Source organism: Lissotriton vulgaris, chromosome 4_1 (assembly GCF_964263255.1).
Source record: "Lissotriton vulgaris chromosome 4_1, aLisVul1.2, whole genome shotgun sequence".
Taxonomy (NCBI): Eukaryota; Metazoa; Chordata; class Amphibia; order Caudata; family Salamandridae; genus Lissotriton; species Lissotriton vulgaris.
The window spans coordinates 1,643,742,390-1,643,765,661 of NC_141691.1; positions in this window are offsets into that span (position 1 = coordinate 1,643,742,390).

The following is a 23,272-nucleotide window of genomic DNA, read 5'->3' on the forward strand; positions in this document are numbered from 1 at the left end:
CCTAGAGAAGTAGCAATGAAAGCACGATTCCACCTCATACAACTTCAAATCCTGCATAGGTCATACACAAGTAGAACAAGATTATATAAAATGGGTAAGTGTGACTCAAACAAATGCATAAGGGGATGTAGTGAGGAGGGAACATTCTACCATGTACTTTGGGGCTGCACGGGGTTGCAGAAATATTGGAGCAGGATCACACATGTAATGCCAGAAGTCACCGGACTGTCGGTTCCACTAAATGAAATACTATGTATGACTAGGGGGAGACAAGATGGTCGAGATACACCAGGTTGTGGTTACTGCTGGCTGCTGTAATTACCAAAAGGAACATAGCTAGGGCATAGCTAGCAGCACACCCACCTAGGGTCATAGACTGGAAAAGGACCTTGATTGGTGTGGAGCTGCCCAAAAATGAGTCTATCGCTGCTGAGGATGCCCAGAGAAGTGGGGTAAAATATTGAACAGATGGGTGGAGTATAGGGGGATTTGAAATGTTGCAAGATGTAAATGAAGCGAGGCATGCAGAAAGGAGGCTGCTCGAGCCGGGATAATTTGAATTGCTTAACTAAATAATGTTTGAAAGGGAGATATCAGAACTGAAGGAGTTAGAGGGACTAGAATGCTTTTGAAACTGTACGTGTTATGATTGCTACCATTGACCTATGATGTGTGTTATTAATCTGCAAGCTTAATAAAAACATTTTTTGTTTGTGTAAATTGCTAAATGAAGGGCCCTGCGGAGTGCCAAATGTCAGTACTTTCTCTTTCAATGAGAACTGCCCATTAGACACCAATTGATTTCTTTCTGCAACAAGAGACTTAAACCAGGACCAAGTATTCCCAGTGGTACCAATTTCAAAGAGACACTGAGGGAGTATAAAATGAGAGGTTGTATTGAACACTGCTGATAAAGCCAAAAGGTTCAAGACAGCATTATGGCACTATCCAGTGTCATCTTTATTTTGTCAGAAACCTCCAGCAGAGCTGATTCTGTAGAGTATCTGGACCTAAAACTTGATTGAAGAGGGTGAAAATACTCAAGGGTATAATGTCAAGCCCAATTTCGCCGCTTTAGCCGGCGTTTTTTGGCCGAAAAGCTGAATATTTTTTTTGCTCAATTATCAAGGACACGCTAATGCGTGTTTCCTTGAGTTAGCAGCCCTTTTTACTCCACTTTGCATGTCATCGATTATTATCGCTAATGACATGCAAAGTGGGCGTACCTTAGCAAAACTAAATGGAAAACACTTGCTTACTCTGCATCGCCATATTAATAAGGCTGCCCCTGACCCGCGATGCGAGAGGAAAAGGCATGCTAAGCCCCTTTATCGCAGGATTTAACGCCTGCAAAAATTCGGACTTAGCCATCTCTTCCATAGGAGGTGGATTGATGGGCTAAGTCCACCATGGCCTATCAGCAAGGATTTCCCTATCGCTGATGTCACATCGCTGGATTTCCTGCGATAATCCTGCATTTTTACGCTATTGCTGGATTTTATATTGGCCAATGTGCAAAGCGTTGTAAATACAGCGCTATCAAGGTGATAAAATCCTGTGATAGCCGGCGATAGGAAAAACACGATAATTATTGCTACATGTTGTTAATATGCCCCTTAGTATTTTCCCAAAAAGTTATTGATTGATAATTTCCCAACTTTTCCAACATTTTGCTTAGAGCAGGAAGTAACAAGATATTCCTAAAGTTGGCCAGAATCGAAAGATCAGCCAAAGGTTTTTTCAAGAGAGGTTAATCTACTGCCACTTTCCAGGGCGCCGATACTACTGGCAGAGAGAGTGGGGCATTTAGTAGGTGACTAGTGATAGGATTTATCATTTCAATAGCCTTACTGAAGATTTCCGGTGGACACGGATCAAGCGGAGAGCCAGCCTTGCAGAAAAGGATAACATGTTTTGATTGCAAAAGAGAGAAAGGATGAATAATTGCCTAAAATAGGCTGAAACCTGCCTAAAGTAAATATCTTGAAGCACACATCATTGTTCAGTGTGGGCATCCATACATGAGGCAGTGAGGGACACTCTGAGAATGATTTGCCTACTGAGGTAATGAAAATTTTCAGGTAACCAATGTGTCCCCCACTCGCACCCTATCCATGCACCCATGTTCCTTGTATGTCGTGTAACTTCTTTTCTGTTCATGCTAGAAAGACGCAAATACATTTGCGTCCAACGTTAATATGTCAGCTATCCAGTCATGCATGAAAATACCGTTAATTAGGCTTCTAGGCCTATGGTGCCAACGTCTTTACATGGTACACTTTTGAATCTCGCACACGTTTTCCTCCACGTTTTCTGGCCCAGTCGAGTTAGGCCCTTAAACGAGGCTCCGAGTTCTTTTCTCCCTCTGAAAGCTGCTGTTTAGGTATGCATCCATGACCTCTGCCTTACTTCCTGCCTCAGACGAGCGGTGCCCGGCTCGGCCTGGTCCGCTTGCCAAGATGATGTTTTACCTACAAGTTATCTGCTCAGCCTCCTCGAAAACACATTCCAGTCTAATGAAATAGGTAAACATATTCCCGGCTGCAGAGCAAAGGGCCCTGCCTTCCTGTCTCCATGCAAGTAATTTACTGCTCCTGTTACCATGGTAGGCCCATGGCCCCCGCACTCTACATGAAGATTCGTATGCACGCACTAGCATTCAGTGTTGAACGGCCCCTGACCCGAGAGACCTTTTACTCCAGACACTACATTCTCCAAACATGAGATATCAGATATGTTTTACGTGCAGGTCGTTTTGACACCCCAGACATTAGTCTCCTCTACTCGTGCAAAAGTCAAAGCCCCCAACTCTCCCCGGTTACGCGTCATGCTCAGCTGCGCGCGCATATAGGTAATAAGTTTCTGCTGATTCTGCAAACTTTCTCTATGCATCCATCCACATGTGACGTTTCTTGTGACGATTCTCTGACATGCCAAGTGCACGCCCATGTGTACGCCTTCTTACACGCCTCCTGTTACGCACATGTGTTCTTATCTCTCTCTTTTCACCTGCTACGCCTACTGTATTCACTTCCATGTATACTGTTTTACTATATATAATGTGTGATGCTAATAAAATGTTGAATGTCCCTTCCTGAACCTGAGTGGTGATGGAACCCGATGTCCCATGCTTCGAAGCATTATATTAAAGCCCGTATGACTCAGATACCACGGACTCTGCCGCTCATTTGATTGAGCTATCCTTATGACTTGTAATTATATGGCAAAAATGATACGGTAATAATAATTTACCACACTACAATCATCCAGAGGTTGATGTGACCCCTTACACTCTTAATGAGTGAGCCCCAGAAGTCAGCTCAATAGAAATGAAAAGCTCCTACACTCAGCAGAGATTTGTCAGCCTGGCCTGTGGTCTCATACAACCCAGGAAGAGATGGTGCATTTGTGTAACATTTGTGGTATTTACCACCCGAAGAAACATTAATGGCCCGCTTTGGAAGGCTCTAATTGATATTTAAATTAAAACCCACAAGATGGCCCGCTTTGGACGGCCCTAATTGGTATTTAAATTAAATCCCACAAGATTAATCAACATCGCAACTACCTGACTCTTGAGCCACATACCCTAACCTTGCGCACCGGCAAACACACAAACCGCAAACACAAACTACCTAAAAAACATAAATTACAACATTTGCTTTATCAGAAGCAGTCAAATTATATTTTATAGCATCAATAGTTTACAGGTTATGGTTTTCAAGCCCGACTACCAATGCAATTTTTATCCCATATCTTGCTGCTAAAAATGCGCATGAATGATTTTAAATGGCATTTTCTCATCACATCTTTGAAAAATGCCATATAACCCATCTACTGTTTCAATGAGAATCCGATAGCCTACTCCCACACCCCCACACAACAAGCCCATACCTGCGCGCACACTTGCGCACTCACCAGCCCTCTCAGTTAAGTCTAAGCTTTTAATCAAATATTGGAAGTTGAGTCTTCATTAAGAACTATCGCCATAATTAAAAAATGCAAGTCAGACTGTTTACGCCCAGTTAAGGTTTGTTTGTCTGTGTTTGAAAAAATCCAGGTTTCATGTTGAACTGTGTTTCAGACCCCATGGCTTTGACGGGGCTGCCTCTCCTTTCTTTAGGAAGATAAGGCGCATGATTGCAGCCCTGCCTTGTCGAAATGACTGCCTTTTTATGCAGCCACGTTTCCAGCCATGCATTATGCATGAAATAGTATCTCATCACCTTTCATTTTCTTTCCTGCAGCATCCCCCACTCTTTTCCCGGCATGCTTAGAGTCTCATCAGGCTGGCCGCGCTCACCCTGCACACCTCAGCTGCAACGTGATGCCTTCCTGGCATTTCCGACTCGGAGACCATATTTAGCTGCTCACCTCAATCCTGGTGTAAACTGTTCACCAGATCTTTGTTAAAAAAAAATGAGAGAAAACCACCTCGAGCCCGAGAACTTTCTCACACGTGTGTTTGTGCGTTGCCATTGGACAGAAGCATTTGATGGCTCTTTTCAAATGCAGTGAAACATTCAACTTGACGGTAACCTTACATTATTATCTTCCTTGAGTTGCATGTGGTCCATGTGGTTTTACAAAAGAAAACACACATTTTTCGGAGACTGGATTTTAAGAAGTTCACAAAAAAATCAGGCATATAAGGTGTGACAGTTGTGTCAACCTTAGGGCGCATTTCGTCGGAGGATGTTGCTGCAGTCACGTGAACCGAGAGATTATATCAGAGGGTGAATAAAGATTGCAAACAGAAATCCGTTTTGGAATTTAATGCGCATATCCGTCCCGACTGTTTGTCGGGTGCATACAAATGGAGCCCGCTGCAGTTATAATGATGTGGTTTAAAAATGACGGCCATGTAATGCTGATCAGTGGATGTGCATTTATCTGTGCCTTTTGCAATTTTATTGGTTTAGAAGGGGTTCTATGATCTAAATTAGACTGAACTGTTGCCCTTGCTGCCATGGCAACTGTTTATAATGCCTGTCGTGAAAAAAAGAGATTTATTACGCTGACAGACAAAATAGTTGAAAAAAACCCTTTTATTTATAAGATTTCAGATGGTGTGTCTGCCGGTCTCATTTATGAGTACATCAATTGTACATCAGTTGCAGAAAAGAAGTTGTTTTATTGTCATGGTACCAGGTAATGTACATTGTTTTTATGCATTCGTCCATACATAGTGTTGTATGTGTTGGTCGTTTATTCATAGTTGCCGTGGCTTTGAAGCATTAGCCAAACGCTTCTCACATTTTGCCTTTCCTCAAATAAAATTGTCTTGCCTTTCCTCAAATAAAATTGTCTTTGTTTCATCAACTAGCAAAAAATGTCTGCCTCATTTGAAAGAAGATGTAGCCCAGGGTTCAATGAGGATGGCAGGCAGTCATCACAGCCTGGTATCTAACGGGCATTTGGCCAAGCAATAATATCGGTTTGAGAGGGCTTTTGAAAAGAAAAGTGAGGCAAAGCAAGGAAATACTAAAAAAAGAAACAGTTAAAATAATAATATTAGACATCTATATACCATAGACCTGGCCACAAAGGGCAGCAGAGCACGTCATATATTGTTAGGTGATAAGTGCGAGGTATGTGTCATTACAAAGTGAACGTAAAACATTTCAAAATATATTTGCATATGGCCAGTGGAAGCTCTAATGTAGGTAAAGCTAGATCGCTTAAACCAATGAAAAACATGTTTTGTTTTCCTAAAACCTTTCATTCAGTTTTTAAATCTGCATGAAACGTTGCATGAAACATAGCAAAAAGGATTATTTTTCAAATTTGTAAATGTGTGAAGACTGATAAGGGGAAAGTCAAACAGTGTTGGGGTTGGGTCCTTAAGTGAAGGCTGATAGATAGTCCTACACAGTGAGATTTTCCAATAAAAAAAAAAAAAATGGTGTCATTTGTTAATTATTTTAAGAACCTTTGGATTTTAATTGGAATCTATCTATCTATCTATCTATCTATCTATCTATCTATCTATCTATCTATCTATCTATCTATCTATCTGTCTGTCTGTCTGTCTGTCTGTCTGTCTGTCTGTCTGTCTGTCTGTCTGTCTGTCTGTCTGTCTGTCTGTCCGTCCGTCCGTCCGTCCGTCCGTCCGTCCGTCCGTCCGTCCGTCCGTCTATCTGTCTGTCTGTATGTATGTCTTTCTATCCATCTTGCTTGCTATCTATTTATCTAACTATTAGACCAGGCATTCTTGCTGTGGTTTCTCCCAAACATTTGCAGTCACACATCCTGTTGTGCTGAATTGGTTTTTGTTGGCCTGAGGACTCTGTGCACTTTACCACAGCGAACCCGTGTTAAAGTGATTGTGCTCTCTCCTCGAAGCATGGTAAAATTGTCTTTCACCCAAATGGCACATTTATATTACTTATAAGTTCCTAGTAAAGTGGTGTTACATGCACCTAGGATCTATAAATTAAATGCTACTAGTGGGACTGCAGCACTTATTTTACCACCTGCTTAAGTAGCCTCTTTAAACATGTCTCAGGAGTGCCATTGCAGCCTGTGTGCAGTCTTAAACTGCGATTTCAAGCTTGCAAAATAAACCTTTTGCTAGCTTCAAACTTTACTTTTTAATACATATAAGTCACTCCTAGAGTAAGCCGTGAACAGCCCATGGGGAAGGGTGCAGTGAATTTAAAAAGTTGGACATGTACTTTTAAGTTTTACATGTCCTGGTATAGAAATCCTCTTACATTTATTGTTCACTACTGCAAGGTCAATCTTTCCAGTAGGATAACATTGGGTTACCTTATTACATTAATAAGTGATAACGTTGGCTGCGGAACAGGTAGAAACATTGTGTTTACACTCACATCAATTGTAATTTAAAGGTCTCTTTAATGGTAAAGTCAGATTTTAAGTCACAGTTATGAAAATACTACTTTTGGAAAGTTGGCATTCTCTTGTCCTATCCATTTGGTGCCTGCATTCTGTATCATGGGCTATATGACTAGGTGCAGTTGGTCTTTGTGTATTCCTCTCACACAGTATCACGAAGAGGACCTGGGGATTGGCAGGATGGGCCATCCTGACTAGATGGGAGGGGCAGAGCTGTCATCTACCACACTCCAAAGGAGGTGCCTCAGGACACACACGCAAAGAACTTCACACTAGCCTTTTGTGATTTCAGACATCCTGGGACCATGGTAGCAAGGAAGATAATCCCAGAACCAGATTTGGGTGGAAGTCTAGAAGTGTCTCCCACTGTAAAGTTTGCACCAGGTATAAATGTTGGACTCTCAGTCCAACTCTTCAGTACACTCCTGGAGCTGTGGATAGTACATTAGACGGACTAAACTGCTGTCAGAGGAGCGCCCTGATGCCTGAGAAGGAAGAATGGACCAGTTCCATTCAACCCATACTGCCTGAAGTGACCCCAAGAGTCAGCTAAGTGACCTCCTGCTCAAAGCTACAGGAATATAGCAGGCTCCAAGGGCCCTTATTGCAACTGTCCAGCTACCCTGCTGCACTGGACCTGCCTGGGCCATGCTGGTATTTGCTGGAGTGAGTTCCTGTTCCCAGAGAGATGCCTCCCATGTTCTGGACTCTTGGTTGGCATCATTTGAATTCCTCCTGTGAAGAAAGGAAGACATCCAGAAATTTTTAGCTCTTCCCAATAGCAAATGGACTAATTTGCATCGAAATCTTGCTGCCACAGCAACCACCTAAGTAAAGCTTCAGTGGACTCAATTGTTTGTGCTACAGTGACCACCAGTGATGAATGGCATTGCAAGAGCTGTACTTCACAATAAGGGGATGAGAGCTCATGGTGACCACCAATGCTCCAACATTGACCATCCACTATACTCAAATGGATCTTTGAACTACAGCAACGACCACCAGTGATGCCCAGCATGCTATTGTTCCAATAAAAATGACCATCTGTGACATCCTCCCCACTCCTTGTGCCCTTTTCTGCTGCACACTAGATTCCTGGCAAGGGACTTTGAGAAGGTAACTTGTTCAGCGGGACTAACCCGGTCCCTGTATCCGGCATGGACTCCAACATGGCTGCCCTGAACTTGTGAATTCCCCCGGTATAGCTCGCCCAGAGAACGTTGAGTGACACTTTGAGCTTTTAGGTGCTATACTTACCTAAAATATTTGAATTGCATATCTCCTGTTCCACTGATTGGATTTTTGTCATTTTGATGTGAAATAATTTATAACAGTTTTACTCTGTTTTTCGCTATGGAGAAATGGATGTTTACGAGCACCTCATGGCGGTTGCATCCCAATTCATCGGATAGAGCCGCCGACTACTGGTCGGTCGATTTCCATTCCGACACAATGCCGGTTGGATGCTCATCCGACTGGCATCACAACTAGGGTCTAGTTGTTGATTTATGATTCCCATTACAAGTGAAGTGCTATTGGTGAAAGTGTGAGCCTCTTGAGGTGGTCATATTTACTATTCCCACTCTAAAATAAGCAACATCTGGGAAAGTGTTGGACTATATGGGGAGGCAAATTTATTATTTTCACTTTAAACTGAGAAACATTGGTGAAAGCATTGGACTCAGGGGAAAGGGAAATTTACCATACCCACTCCAAACTTAAAAAACATTGGGAAAAGTGTTGGTCTGTGGAGGATGGGTCGAGATTTACTATTTCCCATTCAAGCTTAAGAATACTGGGGAAAGTTCTTGGCTCTGGGGGAAAACATTTATTAAACTAAATACAAAATAGATGCCACTAATGTATTACTTATTAAAGTAAAAACATAGCAAAATAAATCAATCAAAAATTATGTAGCCTTTAAAATGTATGTGACTATAAAAGTGTAAAAATAAAAATATTATATTCACTTTTTTTATTTTTAAATATATAAAATACTTTCTTATTATTCTACAATACAATTTGTTCTACTTATCCATAACAAATAATGTTGGGGAAAACACATATATTCAGGGGAGGGAGATTTTCTATTCCTAATCCAAACTAAGAAAAACTGGAAAATGTATTTGACTCTTGGTGATCAGATTTACAATTTCCATTCTAAAATAAACACCATTGCGGAGCATGTTGGGCTTGTGGGTTCAGATTTAGTATTATTGGGGAAAGCATTGGTCTCAGAGGTAGGAGTTTCTGAGATTAACAGGTGTTAGAAAGTAACAATATCCAGGCAACAATAATAAGAAGAACTGGCAAAAAGGAATTTAGTGCAACAGTATGTAAACACACGTAAAAGAAAATAAGATAAACATTAATTCTAGTCACATATAAAATTTAATATCATTGATAAAAATTGATAAAAATGTTAAATCATGAACATCAAATATAAAATAGTAATAAAAGAAGAGGAGACTACAGAATTCAGATATTGTAGTCTCTTAATAACAAGGGGAAGTTAAAGACTGTGATGGTTCCCACTGCTGATAGCTCGAGTTGGTGTCCGTCTGTCAACGCGTTTCGACACAGAGTGTCTTCATCAGGACCTTCGCAGCATATTTCTGAAACCGTTTCTCAATTGTTTCTTCAGAGTTTGTGAATTCAAAGGATGTAAGAAGCAGTGATATGAGATATCAATCTTTCTTTATTTTTGAATATATTCGAATTCTGCAAATATGTCAGGTTTCATCGTTATTCGGTACTCATCCTGTCTCCCGCCATTGACTCTTAAATGATTTATATAAGTGCGTTAATAATGGCGTCCAAGGTCCAGGACCATAGAACACATGACACGTATTATGCTGGTATATTTTCGTAATGTTACCCAGCTGTCGGCCGTCGTGTCACAATGTTACGAATATTCAAACGCGCTTAAAATTTATAACATGAAGAGCGAAAACGAATGCAGCATTATCGGCTCGAAAACACGGTCTCTGCTCTGAAATTCTGATCCAACGTGGTCAATGGCGGCTGGTGAGTCCGTAGCAGAGACCGTGTTGTGATCAAGACAGTGGATACTGTCGAAACGCGTAATGGCGGGCATGCTGAGCAAAATTGAGCTGAAATAAATACGCACTTTGTTTGGCACCATTCCTGGGTATATATATATTACCTTCTGGCGATAGCCAGTAGGTATATATAGTTAGGACCTAGTTACCTTAGGAAAAGCCGAATATTCAATTGGGAGTAACTTTGGCGCCGATTGAGGGATCTGTCTGTAATTTTCCTTAAATGCGCCTCGTTGCGCTCCGCTCCTTTCCTGAAAGTTTCGGGGGGATTCGTCAAGCAGGGGCCGAGAAAAAAGGGGGTCCCAAAACGTGTTTTCCCCATGTTAATTTCCATAGGGACATTCTGACAAGGCTACAGCTCGAACGGCTGAACGGAATTACATCAGATTTGACAAAATGGTAGAGACTGGTATGGAGCAGTGCCTTTTGTATGTTTGGTGTAAATCCCTCCAGTAGTTTATGAGAAAATTGAATGTGAAATTGAGTCCAATGCAATTTTCCATAGGACCCTTAGACACAGCTACAGCCCGAACGGCTGAATGGAATTACTGCAAACTTGGCAAAATGGTAGAGCCTGGTATGCAGAAGTGCCTTTTGTATAGTTGGTGAAAATCCCTCCAGTAATTGTTGAGAAAATTGACTTTTTTCAAATTATATATCTATGGGCGGGACACGGTGCGCGCACGGGCAAGCACCGTCCTTGCACTGTCCTTGCACGTGCGCGGACCTTTGCGTGCGCACGCGGAATTCTGATTGGCTATTGGACGTCTGTCAACATTCCAGTCAGTCGAAATGAGGAAGTGTTGTCCCCCATCTTGTTTTTGTGGCAGATGGAAGTGGTTGTAAACAGAAGTGTAATAGTTGACAAGGAGGCAGGGTAGAGATTCCTGAGCCCCCTAGGTTTTGTCATGGGGTCTTTGGTTTTGATTTTGTGTGTGATGAAATGTGAATGGCTGGGTATTTGAATAAATATGAAAAATGAGAGGGAAACACAGCCATTTTGAGATTTTAGTGTTTGAGGTATACTTCTGAGGTGTGAGATTGAGACAGATTTTACTGTAAAACAGTTTTCTAGAAGGTGAGTTGTTAATTTGTAAGGAGAACCCTGTTGTTCACTTTGCGTTGGAGACTGATACCTTCTGGTACCTTGCTATCATGGGAGGCCATATTGTTGATGTCCAGCAGTGGCGTTGCATAGAAGCATTGCTGACTGGATTGACTAAATAGTGCTTTTTGGAATACATTGCTGGTTTCCATGGCAGGGAGAGTGGCTGTACCGAAGATGGGGTTTCTCCCCAGGTGCTTGTATATTGTACAAAATGTGTTTCAACCTTTGTTATTAATACACGGTCATCTTCAGGACATAAAATGTAACTGAGCATCCCAACAGACAATTCCCAATAACATAAAGGAGAGCAAGCATAGCAAATATCTATGCATAAAAGAATATCTTTTTTGTAAAAAAGGACGATTTAGCTGGAAACTATTTTATATTTGGCTCCAATCATTTGGTTGCCTCCGTGACTGCTTAGAATTAATAAGGCAAAGTCAGCCACAGGGTAATTGAACATTTCTCCTTTATTCTCCCTTCATACAAGCAATGAAAAATTTGCCATCACGCGGCAAACTAATTAGCCACGTGATGGGAATATTTTGAAACGTCGACGACGCAATTGTGGTTGCAATTAATGGAGGACACATTGTGTTTTTTATTGTAGTTTCAGTGTTGCTCTGAAACTCCTTCTTCTATGTAACCTCTTTTTGTCTGCCACCTGTCTGGTTTTGTATGTTCATCAAATGTTATATGTACCAGCTTACACCTCTGAGCTCTATGATATTATATATATATCTTTATTGAATACATTTTGTATGTTTTTTTAGATTTCTCTTTCCAGGGCCGTTTCTCTATTTTTTCACTTCTACATGTGCACTTATGTATATATTTTTTTGTCTTAATGTTCGTTGTTGACATATGTCTGTGCAATTGTAATTTCTCAAACACTTTGAACCACTGTTTGGATTAAATATGGCATTATCAGAAAGCCCAGCAAAGGGAAGATGAAATAGAAGTTATTGTAACTCGCCCGGGTGTTGGCCAAGATGAGAATAGCCATGGGGTGGATGGACTAGTGTGCACTAAGTAATTGTTTATTTGTTGATTAATTAAAATCATTACAAAAATAAAAAGTACATATCAAGCACAAAGTCTGATTGAACATATATGAATACAATGCCAAAAAAATAAATGTGTCGACAATTGATTAACCATTTTCCAGTTAGGGATTAAAGTGCATGATGCTAGCAGCAAATATTATTCAATGTTAATTAGCAATCTACAAGATCTAGATAAAGTGCAATGAGCTCACATAGCAAAAACGAAGGTGCAATGTGCTAGCAGCAAGTATTCGATAACAGTTAGCAGCAGAGTAAAAGATTAATTTTGCAGATTGACTATAATTATTAGCAGCAAAAATACAATTGTATTTCAAAATCAATACTAAAGTGACTTATGCTATCAGCAGAAAAGTGAAAAGGGCATTTAGTTTTACACCAGCAAAGCTAAAGTGCCTTATGCTAGCAGCAAAAAGTTATTATTTGATTTTAAAATAATCAATAATGCATGGCTAAAGGATAAAGTGCACATACTCAGATCTTTAAAATCATAAAATAAGTGGACATAATGAGCCAAACATACTATAAAAGTTGCCTAACAACATACAAAATATTACACAATTTAAAATTGAATTAAAGTGCCATAAAATAGCCCATCAACTCCCTAAAACAATAAAATCATTGATTCGCAGCTGTATCGGAATTATCGTTTACTTTGGATGTCAACCTTACATAGTTTCTTTTCCACTCTAAAAATGAATTGAACTAATTGATGTATATTATAAACATTGACTCCACTTAAGCAAAATATTAATGCTGATCTACAAGTTCTAACTCCCGTTTCTTTAAAGATAGGTTTTAAAATTGACTTCCGTTCGTGCAACATTTTTGGGCATATCATTACCATGTGCAGCAAAGTTTCCTCATACTGCCCGCAAAGCCTACAAATATTTGATGACCATTTATACTCCCACTTAGGGGCTCCATATTTGGTTGGATATATGCCAAACCTTAACAGCATACATTTCTTTTTAATCGAGAGTTTTAGATGAAAAAGTAAATAAGGTTGGACAAACTTTTTCTCAAGAGAGTTTGCAATAGACCAAAATTGTTATTTTTTTCTCAGCTCATCTTTGTCCATTATTTCTGACAACAGAACAACGGTTCAATTATTTAATTTTTTATAAATCGTTTTGCTCCTCACTTCATCTTCCAAGTTAGGGCATTCGAAATTTAAAAGACACTCAGATAAATAATCCTGCCAGCTTCTCGCATATTGGCCTTTTGAGATCTCGCGCCAGCACACATTTGCTAGCGTGCCCTCATCGGCTCGAGATAGTGCCAATAATCTTTTTTAAAATGTAGCTTGGCGAACCAAGAGCTGATTCCTTAAACCATATTCTAGTCTTAAATTGGCACGAGGAATCTGTCTGGGAATCCTAAAAACTGATTTATATGTCCTTACCACTATGCCCTCAAGCAATTTCGCATCCCTACCCCTGAAAATTATTGACCCATAGTCCAGGGAGAGGATAAGCTTAGCTCTCATGGCTTTGAGCAAGTGATCATAATTGGGACATAATAACTTATCTCTCAGTTTTTGAAAAGCAAAGGCAAGTGAGGTACCTTTAGCCTCTAAAGTATTAAAATGCTGTCTAAATGTCAATCCATCATCAAATGTGATTCCCAAATATTTAGAAGATTTTACACAGTCTATAATCAAATCATTGATATTCAAATCCTTTACCCCTAATTTGCCTTTCCCTATTGACATTATTTTTGGGTTTTTTATGTTGATTGTTAAACCATTTTGAGTAACATATATATTAAATGAATGTATTAGTCTTTTTAATCCAATAATAGTTTGGCTAAGTAAAATGGTATCATCTGCATCCTGTAAGTATTTGATTTCTTTACCCATCACAGCAGGGGAGTGCGAGATTACATCATTAAAATGGGCTGGGAGATCGGACATAAATAAATTAAAAAGGCAAGGAGCGAGCACACAACCTTGTTTTAAGCCGACATTTGTTTCAAGACGACGGGTGGTGTGTCTACCATCGCCAATTTTGATCTGAACCCAAGTATTGGAGTACAATAATTTAATCATGTGTTTCTGATATACCCCAATTAATTAACTTAATCCAAAGAATATTTCTGGGGACAGAATCAAAGGCCGCTTTTAAGTCAATAAAACAGATGTACAATTTTTGTTTCCTACATTTTGCTCTTTCGCCTAGTAATGTCAATAAAATCAAATTAGTGAGAGTTGATTCCCCCTTCCTAAAACCCGTTTGAAAAATTGGAATCCGTTCTTCTCTTTGCGCCCAAGACTCCAACTCCTCTAACAGACAAATTGCAAATATTTTTGCCTCGACGTCTGTGAGGGTTATTAAACGATAATTTGCGGGGGTTGTCCAGGGGACCACTTTTGTAAATTGGCTGTATAATGCTTCCCTGCCATGATTCCGGAATACAACAAGATTTAAGAACGCCATTAAAAAGGAGCGCTAATAGGTTATATTTGATAAACTCACAATTAGACCATTGGGCCAAAAGATCTGATTGACTTTCACGCTTTTTATACAATACAAGATGAGCATTAAAATCCCCAGTAATAATCATCTGTGAATCCATATGACCATAATATAGCCCTTTCACCATTTCCCATAACTGGATAAGTTGTAACGATCTAACCTTTTTTTTCGAACTTAAATAAACATTAAAAAAAATTAGCGATTGTCTAGCAATTAATTTAATGCACTGTATCCATTTGACTTGAAGGTCAATCTCATAGTGTTCAACATCAAGACTTAAAGACACATATATAGACAGACCACCACTTGGTTGACCAAAAGCGGCCTCCCTAGATGCCGCATTCAAGTATTCATAATAGCAGATCAGTGGAGTGCTACACATATTCCATGTTTCTTGCAAAATTAACATATCAAAAGATTTTAAAAAGCCTACAACATTTACATCCTCTATAAGTGAATTAAAACCATGTGTGTTCCAAGAGCAAAGTTTAAAGGAAGTTGGTGCATTAACCAGAGTACCCCAACATCAATCTATCTTTACTGAATTTTTTCTTGATAGTGTAGATTGGAGCCAGCTCCAATCCTAAACCGCCTCGGGGACCCTCTTTAATTCCTCACATACACGTGATCCTGGCTGACAGCTTTTGATTTTAATGCCACATAACCTGTTTAAGTCTGATGATGGTCCTGAGGCGCCTTTCAACACTCTAAATTGATCAACCTCATTAATTTTGGAGCATCCTTCTTCACTAATGGACTGCACAACAATTTAATCGGTATTAATGGGGTCAGGTTTTGCAGACCTCGGATTCTCCATACCTTAATCCACAAACTTTCAAAATTGTTAGCATTAGCTATTATTTTTCTAACAATGTCGTCATTTAGCCAAGTCGTGATAGTTGTCTCTCTATTACCAACATCGATCTTAAACTTTACAGAATCCAGATCTTCAGTTACTACATCCTTTAGATCTGGAATTGCTTTTAGTAGTTTCAAAATGTTACCTCTATTCAAGATATCATGAGCACCTCGAGTAGAATATTGGAGACAGAAAACCACTTTTCTCTTTTCAACCAACACATCAGGGGGATATACATATCGCTCCTTACCCTTGAATCAAATAATGCCGTCATTCAAGCAATGGTCCGCAGAGCCGAAACCAACAGGTTTGTTCGTTCAATTTGCTCTGATGGCGATTGGACCAGAATATGAAGCCAATCCTCCTGTCCATTCTTATTACATTGTAAGTAATTGAGATTTACACATTTCCCATTAGGAGGATTGTGATCTTGGATACAGGGCTGATCACTCTGGTTAATCTGGTTATGTTGTAAGCAGATGGAATTTACACTATTCTCCTTAACCATACTTTGGACTCCCTGTGGGACTATTCCATCATCTCTAGACCGAACTCGCACTGTCTCCCCTGGACTTTGTTGGGTATTATCTTTAGGCCCTACTATTACTTGAATAGGAGTAATCTGGTTCTGCTTAGTAAAATTTTGATTACCATACAGGGAATCTAAATCATGAATTGGCTGGGCTTGCCCTCCTACAGTCTCTCTAAATGCTTGGGCCTGGGTGTTGGTCCCCACATTTAGTTTGGACTCCTCCTTTGTCCCGCTACTCTAATTTTTACTAGAATGTTTTTCCTTTTTATCGACTTCAGAGGCGTTCGTTGGTCTAAAAATAGGAAAGAGAGCCACAGATTTAAAATTAGTGGTTAAAGAGAGACTATTGTTTACTACCCCACTATGTAGTTTCTTCTCCTGTACTGATTTATTGTGTGCTTTTCTTAACCTTTTCCCCCCCTTTTTGATAAAACCTCGGGCTCTGCGATTACTTCTGTGGCCTTAATTGCTTTGGTGCGGATCTTATTCGACTCCAGTTTTTTCTTTGAATTTGAGGATTGAGTAGGCTCGGGACGTACACAAATGTTTCCAGCTACTGTCGAGGGGTCTTATTTTTGTCACTATTAATCAGTGGGCGGGAAAGATTTAAAACTAGGGGATTATTTACTACAATTCCTGGGTTTATTGATTCGTCCCACGCCTCGACTTTTCTGCCAGACAACAATTTTACTTTGTGAACCATAGAGCTAACAATCGACGGCAAGTCAGAAATGTTATCAATCAATTGAGCACATGTGCAAGATACTAACTGACTCTCTTTATCTGCTTGTACCTTAGAGATCATTTTAGTTAGTTGAAGAAGCTTTGCGTCAATTCCTACAACATGTGTAGCTAAAGTATTTAAAATGCCCACCTGTCTGTCTAACTTGTCTGAGTGAAAATTAAGGGAGTTCGTTATAGAATCCATAGTATTAAGCATACAATCCCAAACACCTCACTCAGGGTTGCTGGCATTATTTTCCACGGCACCAGATCTTGCCTGAAAGTTTCCGTCAAATTTTGATAACAAAGATAAATCAGCTGAGTTAAAAGTTTTACATTGCTCATTTGTATTAGCCTTAAGGTTATTACGCCTACTAGCTACACCTGGAATCAAAATTGACTTATTGATACAAAAACTATTCTCCAAAATTATACTAGACTGGTCCAAATTAAAAGGACGTGCATCACCAGTTGGAAAAGGTTGTTCAATCGGATTTGATACTAAATCGTCCACACCACCTTTATTATTCAAATTGTCAACATTATGATCCAACACTACGGCCACATCTCTCACATTATGAATCGAACCGAGGGGATATCAATTACTGAGCAAACAGCATTTATGCTCTAAGTGGTTTTTTTACTGAGCTCCTCCGGGCCTGTACTTTGTGAGTCCTCCACCAGGATTAGGCCGATAAGGTGCTAGAGCCCCTTCTGCTACACTGTGGTATAAGGACGTGGTGAAATGGGTGATTGCTGAGAAAATCCGTATGAAAACTAATTGCAGAGATGATAAATTACAGGAGGATCTGGGCACCTGGGCCGCATTACTTGGGAGTATGCACAGTGATCAGGAAGAAATGATTACACATCCCACATGTGAGAGGGAAGATGCACCTAACGCACAGGAACGTAACATGATTAGTGTGACCCTGTCGATGGCTGCTCCTGAGTCGCAGTGAATGGGTTACTCCTTGAAAGGTTGAGAGGGATGACACAGATTATGCACAATGTGTAGACTTATTGCACTACAGACTGCTTCTGAGAAACTGAGGAAAGTGGTGGGGGTTTCAAGAATGCTTTCCTGGGTCTGTATTATTGATGAGAACAAAATGACATATAACCTGTACCACACTCTGTTCGTTCTTGTTTATCTATTTGTTCTTTAAAGGCAAATAGTACATTATCATACATGTTACAAATGTGGGGAAAGGGAAATGCAACTGTTCTACACCAGATGGCTCCTTTAAGGACCAGGAAACAATCTGCTGTACGGTAATGATGCAAAATAATTGAATAGTTCAGAAATCAGCGTTGCACAATATAAGAAAGAATTAGAGAAGAGAAGCACCGTTTGGAATCAATGTTTCACTTTCAAAGTACCCACGTTGCACGTTTTCCGTTCAGAAATAGGACGTGGGGCGTGCATCACCTTTAAAGAAATGACCTGCTAATATATTTTACAAATCATGTTGAAATGATTGTTCTTTAAGCCAATCTTGGAGATGGGCTTTGCACACTGACAAAAAGATCCCATGAAACTAAACTGATATAATATGGTCGAAAGATCCGGTTTATCCTGTGCTGCCACCTTTTCTAAAACATGCTTCCTTTTTTATGTACAAACGTGATCCTCTGAGGTTTGGCGCTGGGATCTTGAGCTTGATTCTCCACTGTGTATTCCCAAACCATCTCATACCTTCATGAAAAGAATTTCAAAAATCAATGAAATCATTAGCTTTGGGCGCTGAATGAAGAATGTGTGTGATCAACTCTATTCATCTGAAAGCCTCTAATTGGTGACCAGGGTGACAATGGCTTCCCAGTCACACCGAACAAAACACAGTGAGCCCAGTACCTTATGCTTTGATGGACGGTATTCTATTTTGGGAATGCATTATTTTTTTCAGACAGATTTTTTTCTTCATTTGCTGCATTTGCTATCAGCACCTGTGCCAGTAATACGATTTTTCTTTTTTTTTGTAGCTAGGAAGCATCCTGCCATATTCCGGGTCCAGGCAATATCCCGTGAAGTTGCTGCTGGCGGACAACTAAAATACCATTTTAGTGCTGCTCAGTAATCCATTACACATTTTAGTTCAATCCTGTTCAAGATGCTTGCGTTGATTAAAGGTAGGGCTCTATTCTGCGGTCTCTATTTCCACACATCCTGTTTTCTCTAACTTTGATTTGTGGTACCATGCCACCTAGAATGATTGACTGGATTTCTAGCAAAGCTCTCTGCTCTGTTGCCGCTTGTGGTTTCTCCAAGTGGTGTCTTCAACAGAGCACCTTCTGTTGAGTCACTCAAACACTGTACTTTATGCTTGGGCATATTTATGGTCATAAGGACCAGCAAGCATGATCCAGATTCCAAATGAGCAATCCACAGATGTTTCCAGACAGTAGGAATGGAACTTGTGCAGCTGTATGTAACAGCTAAGAGCGGCTTCTCGAAATGTAACAATAACTTGTTTTGTTTGTCACAGGTCAGACTGCACTTGCGCCGTTGCTAAGCACTGAGCACAGCAGCTCTTATTACTGCTCAGTTTAAGTACACTCAAGCTGCCGACCTTGCAAAGCATCTTAACGTTGTGATGAATTTAACCCGTGACCTCTGAGTGACAAACAGCCAGATTCATCATTGTAAAATCGGCTCGCAAAGGGCCAGATTCTGAGAATCTGGCCCTTTGCAAGCGCAATTTTTGCATTTGGGAATCATCACCCCAAATGCAAAAATCGCAAATTGCGAAATCGCTAAATGGCGAGGAATTGCATTTAAGGAATCTCTATTTGAGATTCCTTAAATGCAATTCGTGAACCATTTTTGAATTGCGAAAACGCTATTTTTGGCCGCTATTTACCGCGAAGTCTGACTTCGTGGTAAATAGCAAAAACTTAGAAAAATGCACTTTAGTGCATTTTTCTAGGTTGTATGTTACACACACACATGTCCTTTGGACATGTGTTTGCGCAACATCAGTCTACATTTACATTTCAGGGGTGCTACAGGGTGTCCTTTGGACACCCCTGGCACCCTTGAAATCGCATCCTTATTTGCGATTAGCAAATTGACAATCGCAAATAAGGAATGACTCCCCATTCCCATAGGAATGAATGGGGAGTCATTCCTTATTTGCGATTAGCAATTTGCTAATCACAAATAAGAAAGCTGTAGAAATCGCAAATAATATTGCGATTTCTACATGAATCCCGTTTTGCGAGTCATTAATAGCGATTCCTTAATAATCGCTATTAAGGACTCGCAAATCTGGACATTGATGAATCTGGCTGCTTATATACACCCCCGCGCCGCACGGCCACCAGCTGCTGCGTGTGCCCATTGCCTTCCCCTCTGCCTCGCTGCCTGCCTCGCTGCCGGCTGCCGGCTGACTCCGCTGTTGGCTGTTTTGGCCTTGTTTTTACCCGCATTTGTGCCTGTTTTCCTTTTCTTTTTTCTGTGCCCGTGTTAGCGTCTTAATCGCCTTTTGTATTGTTTTTGGTATTTTGTTTATTTTGTTTCCGTGTCAGCTTTTCCTTCCTGTTTGCCCACCTCGCCGCCCTCCGTCTTCCCTCCCCGCTCCCCGCTTCCCGCCACCACCGCAGACCCCGCCCCTTTTTTCCTTCTGTTCCCTCCCCGCTCCCGCCTCCCAGCTGCTCCGCCCACCCGCGCACTTGGCCTTATATGGCGACCGTGCGACGCGGGTGAGTGTGACCCACTTGTGGGACACCCCCGCGCCGCACGGCCACCAGCTGCTGCGTGTGCCCATTGCCTTCCCCTCTGCCTCGCTGCCTGCCTCGCTGCCGGCTGCCGGATGACTCCGCTGTTGGCTGTTTTGGCCTTGTTTTTACCCGCATTTGTGCCTGTTTTCCTTTTCTTTTTTCTGTGCCCGTGTTAGCGTCTTAATCGCCTTTTGTATTGTTTTTGGTATTTTGTTTATTTTGTTTCCGTGTCAGCTTTTCCTTCCTGTTTGCCCACCTCGCCGCCCTCCGTCTTCCCTCCCCGCTCCCCGCTTCCCGCCACCACCGCAGACCCCGCCCCTTTTTTCCTTCTGTTCCCTCCCCGCTCCCGCCTCCCAGCTGCTCCGCCCACCCGCGCACTTCGCCTTATATGGCGACCGTGCGAACGCGCAGCGGCCACCCGCAGCGGGCGCGCCGATTGTGCGCCGAAGGCGCGCCAATGGTAAGCCCGTCTGCGCCCGTCCGCGACCGGATCGCGACCAGCGCCAGGACCCCTGGCCCACGAAGACCCCGACCCACCCGCCTGACGTACTCCGCCGCCACCCTCATCGCACTCAACACCGGCCGACTCCCAGATTGCCACCAAGCCACACCACGACGCACCCACGGACCTTTCAGCTGCCACGCCTGCAAATTCACCTGCATCCGGACCTGCCTCGCACCAGCACCCGCCAAGCCGGACACCAGCAGCACCCATCTCAAGTGCATCCTGCTCAACACCCGCTCCGTCCACAGACACGCCATCAAACTCTGGAACCTCCTAGACACCACAGCCCCTGACGTTGCCTTCCTCACAGAGACCTGGATGAACGCCTCTTCAGCTCCCGACATCGCCATCGCTATCCCAGAGGGCTACAAGATCGTCCGGAGGGACCGCAACGCCAACCAGATGGGAGGAGGCATCGCCATCATCCACAGGAACACCATCCGTCTCACGACCAGCACCGACAACACCATGACCACCGCCGAACACCTGCATTTCCAGATCCACACCGACCCGAACACCACCCTCAGAGGCACCCTGATCTACCGACCCCCGGGACCACGCACACAATTCAGCGAGGACATCGCCGACTTCGTCAGCCCGCATGCCCTCCCCTCCGCCGACTACATCCTCCTGGGGGACCTCAACTTCCACCTGGAGAGCAACAACGACCGCAACACCAGCACCCTGCTCGACAACCTCGCCAATCTTGGACTCAAGCAGCTGGTGTCCTCCCCCACCCACCTCGCCGGACACACACTCGACGCAGTCTTCTCTTCCAGCACAGACATCGACTTCAGCCACACCACAGAGCTTCAATGGATGGACCACAGCTGCGTCCACTTCACCTTCAAGAGAACGACGACCCACCACCACCAGCAACAGGCCGCCCGCAGAAGCTGGAACAAGATCACAGCAGACCAGCTCGCCACCTCCCTGAGCCAGCACCCTCCTGCCAGCTCAGCGAACCCCAGCCAGGCCCCCCGACAACCTCACGAAGTGGATCCACAACTGCGCAGACGAACTCGCCCCACTGAGGACCCCGCCCAGCAGACCTGGCAGCAAGAAAGCCCCGTGGTTCACCGACGAACTCAAGTGCTCCAAGAAGAACTGCCGAGCCCTCGAGAAAGTCTGGAGAAGGGAACCTACACAGGACAACAGGACCACCTTCAAGCTAGCCATCCGGAAGCACCACCAGCTGATCCGCGCCGCCAAGAAAACGACATTCAAGGACCGGCTGGACAACAACGCACACAACTGCAAGGAACTCTTCAACATCGTGAAAGAGCTATCCAACCCCAGCGCAGGAAACAACAACATCACCCCATCGCAAGACCTCTGCAACTCCCTCGCTTCATACTTCCACAACAAAATCGCGGACATACACAACAGCTTCAACAACCATCCAACGCACACCAAGACCGAACAACCACCCCCCACCACCACCCTCCACGCCTGGACCCCGATCAGCACCAAAGACACCATCCGCACGATGAACTCCATCCACTCCGGATCACCGACCGACCCCTGCCCTCACCACGTCTTCAACAAGGCTGACGCTGTCATCGCACCCCACCTGTGAGACATCATCAACACATGCTTCGACACCGCCGCCTTCCCTGAGAGCTGGAAGCACGCCGAACTCAGCGCTCTACTCAAGAAACCCACAGCGGACCCCAACGAACTCAAGAATTACCGCCCCATCTCGCTCCTCCCATTTCCAGCCAAAGTCATCGAGAAGACCGTCAACAAGCAGATGGCCGCCTTCCTCGAGTTGAATGGATCCCTCGACCCCTCACAGTCCGGCTTCCGAGCCAATCACAGCACCGAGACCGCCCTCATCGCCGCCACCGATGACATCCGAGCCCTGATGGACAACGGAGAAACAGCGGCCCTCATCCTCCTAGACCTCTCCGCGGCATTCAACACTGTCTGCCACCGCACCCTAGTACAGTGCCTCAGCAACGTCGGAATCCAGGACAAGGCGCTGGAATGGGTCATCTCCTTCCTCGACGGAAGAACTCAGAGAGTCCGCCTACCACCGTACAAGTCAGAAGCAACCAAAGTCATCTGCGGCATCCCTCAAGGATCCTCTCTGAGCCCCACCCTCTTCAACGTCTACATGAGCCCCCTCGCGGCCATCGCACGCCAACACAACCTCAACATAATCTCCTACGCCGACGACACCCAGCTGATCCTCTCCCTGTCCAACGACCCCGCCGCCGCCAGAGCCAACCTGCACGAAGGGATGAAAGAGGTAGCCGAGTGGATGACGACCAGCCGCCTGAAACTGAACTCGGACAAGACGGAGGTCCTCATCCTGGGCTCCTCACCCTCCGCCTGGGACGACTCCGGGTGGCC